This window comes from Dipodomys spectabilis, unplaced genomic scaffold, assembly GCF_019054845.1.
Source record: "Dipodomys spectabilis isolate Male_0828 unplaced genomic scaffold, ASM1905484v1 ptg000295l, whole genome shotgun sequence".
Classification (NCBI taxonomy): Eukaryota; Metazoa; Chordata; class Mammalia; order Rodentia; family Heteromyidae; genus Dipodomys; species Dipodomys spectabilis.
The window spans coordinates 4,069,868-4,079,758 of NW_024870972.1; the positions used below are offsets into that span (position 1 = coordinate 4,069,868).

The 9,891-nt window shown below is 39.9% G+C and overlaps 1 pseudogene; it reads right to left on the reverse strand.

Annotated features, from left to right (window-relative positions):
- Positions 1–7,315: 7,315 nt before the first annotated feature.
- On the reverse strand, positions 7,316–7,415 carry LOC122126996 (annotated as a pseudogene).
- Positions 7,416–9,891: the final 2,476 nt, after the last annotated feature.

Here is a 9,891-nt window from a genome sequence, read left to right on the forward strand (position 1 = left end):
TTTTGAGATCCCCCTCCCAGGTTAGTTTACTGGGAGGGTGGTCTGCTTTGAGAATCACAAAAGAGGGGGATGCAGTGATGAGGCTAGGTTCTGGGTAGAGTTGAGGCCTTTCAACAAACAGTAGCTTTTCCCTGGAGCTATTTTGTGAAAAAAAACTCACAGCACCCAGCCTGGAGCCATTCTCAGGGTTTCTGTTTTTCAATTGATTGTGGTGGCTGCTAGAGGGAGGGGCAGCCTCTGGCTCTGGTTACCCGGTGAGGAGAGCCACTCCAATGGCTGGCATCTGAGCTGGGTGACTTTTCCCTGGATGGAACTGAGTCTGTGAGGTCACTTCGGCGTTAAGTTCTTGTGACCTGCTAAATGACTCATTTTATTCCAAGGCCTGAGCTGGAGCTAGCCGCTCCTCCGAGCTTTGTCGGTATCCAAGATGGAGATCACCGGCTCTGGGGGGGAGGGGTGGCCTTCCCTCCTCTGCTCCCTGAGAAGGAGTGAGGAAGTCGAGGTTCTACTCACGCCGAGTCTTGGATCCGGGTCGTCTCTGGTCTGCAAAGTGCAGGATGAAGTTGTCCGCTCCTTGTCGGTTCTTGCTGGTGTTGAGTAGAATCCGCTCGTCCTCTGCGTCTGGCTCCTTCATCCAGGACTGTGTCTCAGGTGTGCTCCCGCGGCGGTGGTGGTCGCTGCCGCGACCCTGCCGCTGCAGCAGCAGCTGCTGGCAGTCGCTCAGATGTGTCTGCTTGGCTTCCCCTCTCTTGACTAACTCTCTGTCCTGTGATGGCACACTTGGTGTGATTCTCTGGCTTGGGACTGTTCACTTGTACTCTGAAACTGTTTTCTATGCAAGAGCTTGATCAGATTCCAGCTTCTCCTCCGCCATCTTCCCGGAACTCCAAATTTTCCAGTTATAATTTCTGTGAAGTCTATTTCCCAATACACACCTGGCCTAGCTCCATGGAGGCGAGCTCCTTTTGTAACCGGCTGATTGGGGGCATTGGTGAGCTGACAGGCTTTACAATTTTTAACAATGTCCTCAAGAGTTGATTCCCTTGCCTAATTTTTACTTCTGAGTGTCAGAGCAACTCCTGCATTCTTCAGGTTCCCATGTGAGAGACCCGATGGATTCTCTTAAGAATCCCCTTGCCCAATCTTTGTGGCAAGGTAAGTTTCCCCTCACCAGTTTTCCACCAGTCTTTGTTTCCTTCTCTGCCAGGGGGTTTATAGGCCTTGGGAATTTTCTTTATCCACTCCAAGTCTTCTTGGGAGTACTGATGCTCAGGATGCAAAGCTCTTGGCCCTGGGTCTACTAGAGTCGGTACTTATGCTCTGGGCTGAAGGGCCGCCTCCTTAGCTGCCTGATCAGCCAAGTTATTTCCTTTGGTTATTGAATCAGTTCCCTTTTGATAGCCAAGGCAGTGCGTAATGGCAATATTTGCTGTTTCCTATAAGGCCTGGATGAGTCTTAAAATTTCTTGTTTGTTTTTAATAGTCTTTCCCTCAGCTGTCAGCATCCCCCTCTCTTGGTAAATGGCTCCATGGACATGCACGGTGGCAAAAGCATACCGACTGTCTATGTAAATGTTTAGTCTCTTCCCTTTTCCCATATGTAGGGCTTTTGTTAGTGCCACTAGCTCTGCTCTTTGTGCAGATGTTCTCTGGTGGAGTGCTTCTACCCACACTATCACAGTGTCCATGGTGACTGCTGGGCCCGTGTACCTTTTTCCATCTCGAATGAAACTGCTGCCATCTGTGAACCAGGTATGCTCAGCATGAGATAGTGGTGAGTCCAACAAATCTGGCCTCTTTTCCTTGGCCCGGTTTCTCTTTTCATGCTCCATTTTACGTTCTCTGTCCTTCCTTTCCTGTCTTTGCTCCTCTGTCTCTCTTATTGTAAACCTTTCCTGCCGTGGCTACTAGATCCCTAATTATAGACTTCACCAAGGCTGTCTAGAGCCTGCAACTTTATGTCTGGTGCAGCTTGATTTATATAGGCAAACATAATCATCTGAGCCGACTCCTGGGTCTCAAGATCATATGGAGTATATTGACTAAAAGCTTCCAAGAGCTGCTCAACATATGCTGCTGGAATTTTACTTACTCCCTGTCTTACATCATAAACCTTGGCCATATTAGTAGGTCGCCCAGCCGCCCCCTTGAGACCTGCCAACAGAGCCTGGCGGTACATGAGGAGACGCTCCCTACCTTCAACTCTCTTGTAGTCCCATGTTGGTCGGATCTCAGGAAAATAGGCAGCGATCAGGGCAGGATCCGTGATGAGCACTCCAGTGGGGCCACGGATATGTTTCTCGCCGCCTCTCAGATATGGTCTCTCTCTTCAGTGGTAAAAAGAACTTGTAAAAGCGCTGACTGCAATCATCCCAAGTGGGCTGATGAGTAAAGAGAATAGTTTCAAGCAAATGAATTAAATCGGGGTTTCTCAGAAAAGGGGGCGTTTTGTATGCACCAATTGTATAGAGCACTGGTAGAAAATGGGCACTATTGGGTTGCTGTTTACCATTCACATCCACAGTACCTATGGCACATAGGGATAAAAACAGCTGCATTAGATGGGGGGTTGATCCCACTGCGGGGTTGAGTGACTGGCCCCTCAGAAAATTGAAGGGCAGGTGCCAAGTGTTCTATAGCTCCCTCCTCCTCTTGATCATTCTCAGGTTCTGCAAAAGGAATCTGGGAATGGGAGTATGGGGGAGGAAACATTTCTTCTTCCAAGTTATCTCCCTGAAAAACCAGGGGTACACTTTCCCCTGAAAAACCAGGGGTACACTTTCTTTTCTTCTTTCTTAGTTTCTTTTTGTAAGTCTAGGGAGCTAGATGGAGTGTTGCCCATGGTTTCCAGTCCTGTCAGTCATACAGTACAAAAAACAATAAACAGTACAAACAAAACACATGCAGGCCTGACAGTTACAAAAAAAATGCTTACAAAGTGGAGATCTCCCAAATTGGTCCACTGACTCCTGTCATGGCGGCTTCCATACCCATGCCCCACAGCAGAAAGAGCAGACCCACAGTGGGCGAGTTGGGCCTCGGTTAGAAGGGTCTCTTGGTCAGTTCCAGCCCAACACCAAACCAACCCTGGCCCCACAATTCACACAGCGGGGTTCCAAGGACCCCCACCCGCCCCACACAGCAGGGTTCCAAGGATCCCTGCCCCAGATGGCGGGGTTCCAAGGACCCCCCCTCTACATGGTGGGGTTCCAAGAACCTCTGCTCCACACAGCAAGGTTATCCCCTCCCCACAAGAGGATATGGGACGTCTCCCAGTTCCTCCACTGTTGTCGTGCAAGTGGGTCCACTTTGACAACCCTTTACGAATTGGAGGGGCCATCCTCACAAGGGAAAATGAAAGTAAAACAGACAAACAAGAGGACAAGGCAAATGAACAATGACAGCGCTGTTTTACCTTTAGAATCTGAGGTCTCCGGGGTCTTTGGGGGGTATCCCAGACCAGCCCCCACTAATATGTTATGCCATGGTTGCAGGAACCCCCCACCCCCGCAAAAAGACCACCAAAAGTCAGACTCTACAGCTGTTTTATTTAAACGTGCTGCAGCTTGGGCCTCGTCCTACACTTCGGTACAGCGGAGCCTAGGAGGAGAGCCCTGAGCTAAGGATTTGCAGGTCTTATAAAGGCACACAATCAGCCAGGTGTTTGTTTACCACCACGTGTTGCTTTGCTAGACAGAAACAAGCAACAAGTGGTCACTGCCTCAAACCTTAACCTTTCATCCCTTCAGGAGTATTTTAACTGCCACTTCCATGTGTGTGAGGTGTGGATAGCCAGCTTCACTTGTCCATTGGTACCATGGTCAATGAGCTCTTTCATCTGGTATTGATTGATGATCTCTTCATTCAAGGATATGGAGGATGATTCTTTGTATTCTTCCATCCTTCTGCTATGATGGCAGGTAGCAAGTCTACCTAAAATTAACTAAATAAAATAATGGAAACACAGAAAAAATAAAAAGAAATACCAAAACCAAACGACAACTCATACCCCCCCCCAAATCAGAAAAATCATGAATTTTGCTTTGAGTCAGTTCAGCGTGTCACCAATCAAGAGTTCCTAGAGGTGTTAACTGACATAGGTTGGAGCACAGTGGCTTCCTATATAGACTGCATGACCTCTCAAAACGGAGCTATCACAGCCCATCATAGTGACATCATAGAAGAAATGGACCAATCAGAGTCTAGGCCAGTGAAGTCAGAGAAAAAGTGGACCAATCATAGCTTGCCAGCATTGATACTCTAGCCCATAAGCTTCAAAGACTGTTGCTAAGGACTCCATGTGGGATTGAGGTTGCTCTGGTCATTGTTATGCCATTCCTGAAACTACTAGGACAGTGGTCAAAGTCCTCTGACCTTGTAGAGGACTCCTGAATCTCATAAATTGCTTCTGTGGAGACACTGGCCAATAGCCTCCATGCTTGATGGCCACCTTATCCTATATTTGTTCCAGCAATGACATGGCAAGAAGACCTCCGTCCTTCTCAAGGACAGCTCTCCTACAATTTGCTTCTGAGGAGACAAGGCCCAGGCTGTCTTTGAGCCACAATCCTCACAATTCACCTTCCTGAGTAGTTAAGGTTATATGCCTGAGCCATCGTTAGGTACTTAGCTCATCTCTCACATTTGGGGGAAGTATATATATTTGTTAGAAAGGTTGGTATTAGATATGTCCTTTTAACACCTTAAATGTGTTGCCCTTGCTGTCTAATATTTAATCTAGTGTCTGATTAGAAATTTGTCATAATATGATTGAAGATCCCTTGTTTGGTTTATTTTTAATTTCAATTTAATTTTATTGTAAATGTAATGTACAGAGGGGTTACAGTTACATAAATAAGTACATTTCTTATGGAAGGAACATTGTTATCACTTCCATCGATTTTTTTTGTATGCTCAAAAAAGAACTACTGATGCTTTTGCTGTTGCTATTGATCAATGGGTACTTTTGCTTTCTTTGTTCATGCATTTTTATAAGAAAATTTATATGCAGAGGGTTTACAGTTACTTAAGTCATCTAAAGAGTACACTTCATTTAATTTTCTAAATTTCAAATTTTGAACTTAGATATTTTCTTCTGTTTCTTTAGGGTAATTCTTTTTTCAGAGTTGTAGGACTAGTTAATATAATTTTGCATGATTTTTACACATGTAAATTATTCAGACACATATATTTTGTTTTTAACATATTTATAATGTGAATATTTAAAAATTATTTTTTGAATTTTTTTCCTGAGGTAATCACAAGTCATATATATGTCTAGTTACTTTAAAAAATACTCTTACTACTTGGCACCAGGGGCTCCCACCTCTACTTGTAACTACTGAGGAGGCTTAAGAATAGAACCAGGCCGAAATTTTAGTGGACCTCCTTCTCAATCTATAGCTGGGTGCATTGGATCATTTCTACCACACTGCACTATCTACAGGCTAAGATTGGAAGGACTGCGGAATCCAGGCCAGCCAAGGTAGGAAGCTAGACAAGTTGGTCTGCAACTCTGATGACATTGATGATGGGAAGGCTAAAATGACAGATCAGGTGCATGTTCTTGTGGAAAGGGAACCCCTATCCTAAAATTAACCACTGATATGACGCCTGCCTAGCAAGAGCAATAACTCAAGTCGAAATCCCCACAGTTTCCCACAACCAAAATAAGTATATACATTAATATACAAAAACTTAGTAGAATCTGTTCTTTGCTCTAATATCAGCTTTATCTGATTATCATATTATGTCACAGAATAGGTTCTTTATTAAACTTAAGATATATTTTAAATGACCTAGAAAATTCTTTCTCACTTATTAAGTGCAAATGTATGGCAAATTGTCTCATTTCTTACACATTTGACTATCACTATAAATTCAGCTTATGATTATTATGAATAGTAACATATTCTGATTAATTACTTTACTTTGTAACAGTTTTTAAACTTTTTGCTTCTCTACTGAAGTTTAATTATTAAACCAACGTCAACTACTGGGGAAATACATGGACACCTCATTCCAACTGGTACTCAAAGTCTCTGGTTAGGCAATTCTGATGAAGACAAGGAAGAAGATGAAAAAGTGAGGAATGGTATCATTTGTAAGAAAAAAATGGAGAAGGATCCAAGCAAATTTCTTCTTTGGGCTGCTGAAATTATTTGGCTTTCTACAGTGTGGCGAAAACTTTCCCAAAAGGCCACTCGTGTGAATACTAGGGATGACAATGAGTATACTGCTCTTCATCAGGAAACCTACAGTTGACACTGAGACATTGTCCATGAGTTGCTGGCTCGAGGCAGATATTCATGCAATAACTGTGAATGGCTGGACACACCTGCACAGTGCTTGTACATGGAATAATACCAGTGTGGCTTCTTTCTTACTTCATCATGATGTAGATACCAATGTCTAAACAAAAGGCCTCTTGACCTCCTTGCATCTTGCTACTGGGAATAGAAACAGCAAAGATACGTTTGATCTCCTTCTTTTGAACCATTATTTTAAACCAGGTCTGAAGAACAACTTGGAAGAAACTGCATTTGATACTTCCAAAAGATAAGTATGTATGACTACCTCTTTGAAGTTATGAAAGGCTGTACAAATTGTTCTCCTATGTCTTAATGATTTGGTTAAGTTACTTAAATTTCAAAAATGCCAGTCCATCCTTTGTCTCTGTACAAAATATTTTCACAATACAAAGCAACAGCAATATCTTACTTTAAAAATTCATGGATTCCATGGTATTCTTCTAAATGAATTGCCTGACTTTGATGTCAAAATATATTCAAGAGTTGTTTGTATACATCTAGAATGATTTCTGTGGAGCTTGTGATTTTTTAAATCAGAAATAATTTTACCATATCTGTTGAAATGAGTAGTACAGAACCTGAAGATATTTCCGGTGCTTGTCTGAAGAAAGGATATTTTAACATATTCTGTATTCTGTTTTTAAAATGTCCATAATCTATTTCATTCTCTCCTAGATATAATACTTTGAATACTACATTGTTATATATTATATAAATTCATTAATAAATGTGTCCTTACAGATTGCATTCCATATAAAAACAGTTTAAGATTCTTTTTTCTCCTAGGTCCTTATAGTATTTTATTTCTTTGGGATAAAATTAAAATGTTATCTAATTTCAAAAGTTTTTAAAGGTTATGCTATGTAAAGACCTTTCTAAGGTGAAGATTTAATACACTGATATCAAACTAACTTTTAATTATATGAATCACATATGTTGTTACACTTGTACTTTTGTAATCAACTTTTTAATAACTGTTTGTCATTTCTAGCAACTGAAGAATGAAAAATATGGAATAATTCGCATATTTTCATATCATCCTTGTCCAAGGGGCATGTTAATCTCTATATTGTTGTAATTTATGTATACGTGCTGCCGAAGCATGTAGTATCCTGTAAATTTAAGTAGTTAATGATGCAATCTCTATACAGGCATATATCCTTGGTTGTCTATTTGTAACAAGGAAACCTTATTGTTACTAACAATGCTATTGATCTTATTTCTCTGAAATTCTGTGTATAGTGGAAAAAACATATTGTTCGGTAGACTGCTCACACTTGCATTTTTTTGCCAATGACTATTTTAAGTCTTTTTCATTTTAAATTTGATCATACTTTGAAGCCTTTATAGCTAGGTTCAAAGAGATGGCTTTTCAAGTACTTATTTATCAACTGAGTTAGCTTTGTGGAGCTAATGGATTCAAAGCCTTGCTGAAGAGCTACTTCTAAACTTTTGCAGCTTAAAATTTCCCAAATGAGGTCTTATTGGCACAAATGTCTACTCAGCCTTTACCCTTCTTCCATGTAGTAACAGACCAAACAGAATATCTTACCCTGACAGCAAAGATTATCTTACTGGAACAAAACTAATCTTAGTTACAAGGGATCATAGAGAAATAAACAGTTCTGACTAGAAAGTATTTTATCAAAATGTAAATGTTTATTATACCTACCATTTCAAAAATAGCTAAAGCCAAGAAGGTGAAAAAAATTGTTCTTATGCATGATTACCTAATGTCCTGACCTGTCTACCATCCAACCAGGCAGGAAGATACACTACTGAATTTCTATCACCAAATATTTCCATAGAGCCAGGAGAAGTCCATATTTTTCTCCTTGATATTAGACCTTAAATTGGTAATGTTTTAATTACAGTGTTTCCTCTTGCCTCTAGGCTGTAAATCTACAAATGGTAAAGCTTTAGGTCTAACTCTACCAAACTCTGAGGTAGAGATACCGGAATAATACTGTAAAACAGAGTTGCCTTTGATACCCTAACCACAACAGAACGATGAAAAACATTTCCTTATATTACATATAGTTATATATTTTGTATTTATATGTGCTAATTTTATGTTTCACACAATGAAACTTACTAGAATTAATCGATAATTTGAGAAATAAATTGATATTTATTACAATAAATAGATTGGAATATAAATAATTAGGTTTAGAATATATATTAGAATATAAGAAGTATCAATGCAATGTCTTCGGTATAAACTTGTGATACCTTCTAAGTGTTCTTAGTCTACTGAATTCATATGGTAAAAAAAAAATGTTTTCCTCTAATCTGCAAGGGATTTTACTCTGTTGCTCTGTATATTGTTTTCACTCGCTGGACCCAGAATGGTTTTCTCCATATTTCTGATCATACCCAAATTTTGCTGATATGATGTCCAAAAGGTATTATTATTCTACAGGACCCACGCGTTCTAGCATCCCAGGTCCCAGTATCTGCATCCTCAGATAACAAGGGCAAGTCTTCTCACTTAGGCCCATGCAACATGCCAACAGAAAGTAATTGAAGACTCATCTTAACTTCTCATTTCCTATAATAATTTAGGGCCCCAATTACACAGGGTTTAGCAGTAAGCAATTGTGAAATGCAAGGCAACTTAAAATGAAAGATGAGATCACAAAATCTGAGAGAAACTACTGTAATTCATACTTTCAATTTACAGATGACCAGCCCATATGAGTGAACAAGATCACAAATGTCACAAGAATATCTTTAATACCCCTCTCCTAATGATTAATGAAAGATTTCAGTCCAGTATAAGTAGGCCAAAAAATAGTTCCTGGAAGGATAAAATCCATAATTTGTCTACGAAGGCTCGGAAAACTTGAATTAGAAGTCAAATAGAATTCAGAAAAACATTAATTGAGAAGATCCTTAGTGCTTCAAAACACTGGTACTTCAGTAAAACTTGGTTATGTAGTTTAAAAAGGTTGTCATTCTCAAATCAATGGTAACCTATATTTATCTCCTGAAAATATATTCCTTTTAAAATAATTTTTTAAGGGGTCCGGGCGTGGGGCCTGATCTCTTGGCCTAAGCGCTGTCCCTCAGCTCATCAGCTTAAGGCTAGCACTCTACCACTTGAGTCACAGCACAACTTCCAGATTTTTTTTCTTTCTGTTTTTTTTTTTTCTTTTTGGTTTTTTCTTTTTGATTTTAAAAGATCACGAATATTTGCCTTATCATGTTGTTTGATGTTTTCCTTAAGAAATATGACTTCAAGTCTTGAATATGGGTACTCATCAGAGATGTGACAAACATAAAATCTGTCTTCTATTTCTATCATATTCCTCCAAAGTAATAAATTTTAGTTTTCTTCTTTTCCCAAAAGTTATAGGTAGTAGAAAATATTATCCCATGTAAAATAAAATAATCACAAACCATTGTACAAAGTCATTTATAAAAACTGCTAGTTAGCAAAACATTCTAAGCCATTTTTAAACTTTCTTGTTGACTAAAGATTAATCTTCCAAATGGATAAGAATAAAATCATGTCTAGGTCCTTCACATCTCCAGTCTTTCAAATTGTTATTGCAGATGAATTAATTATGAAAATATA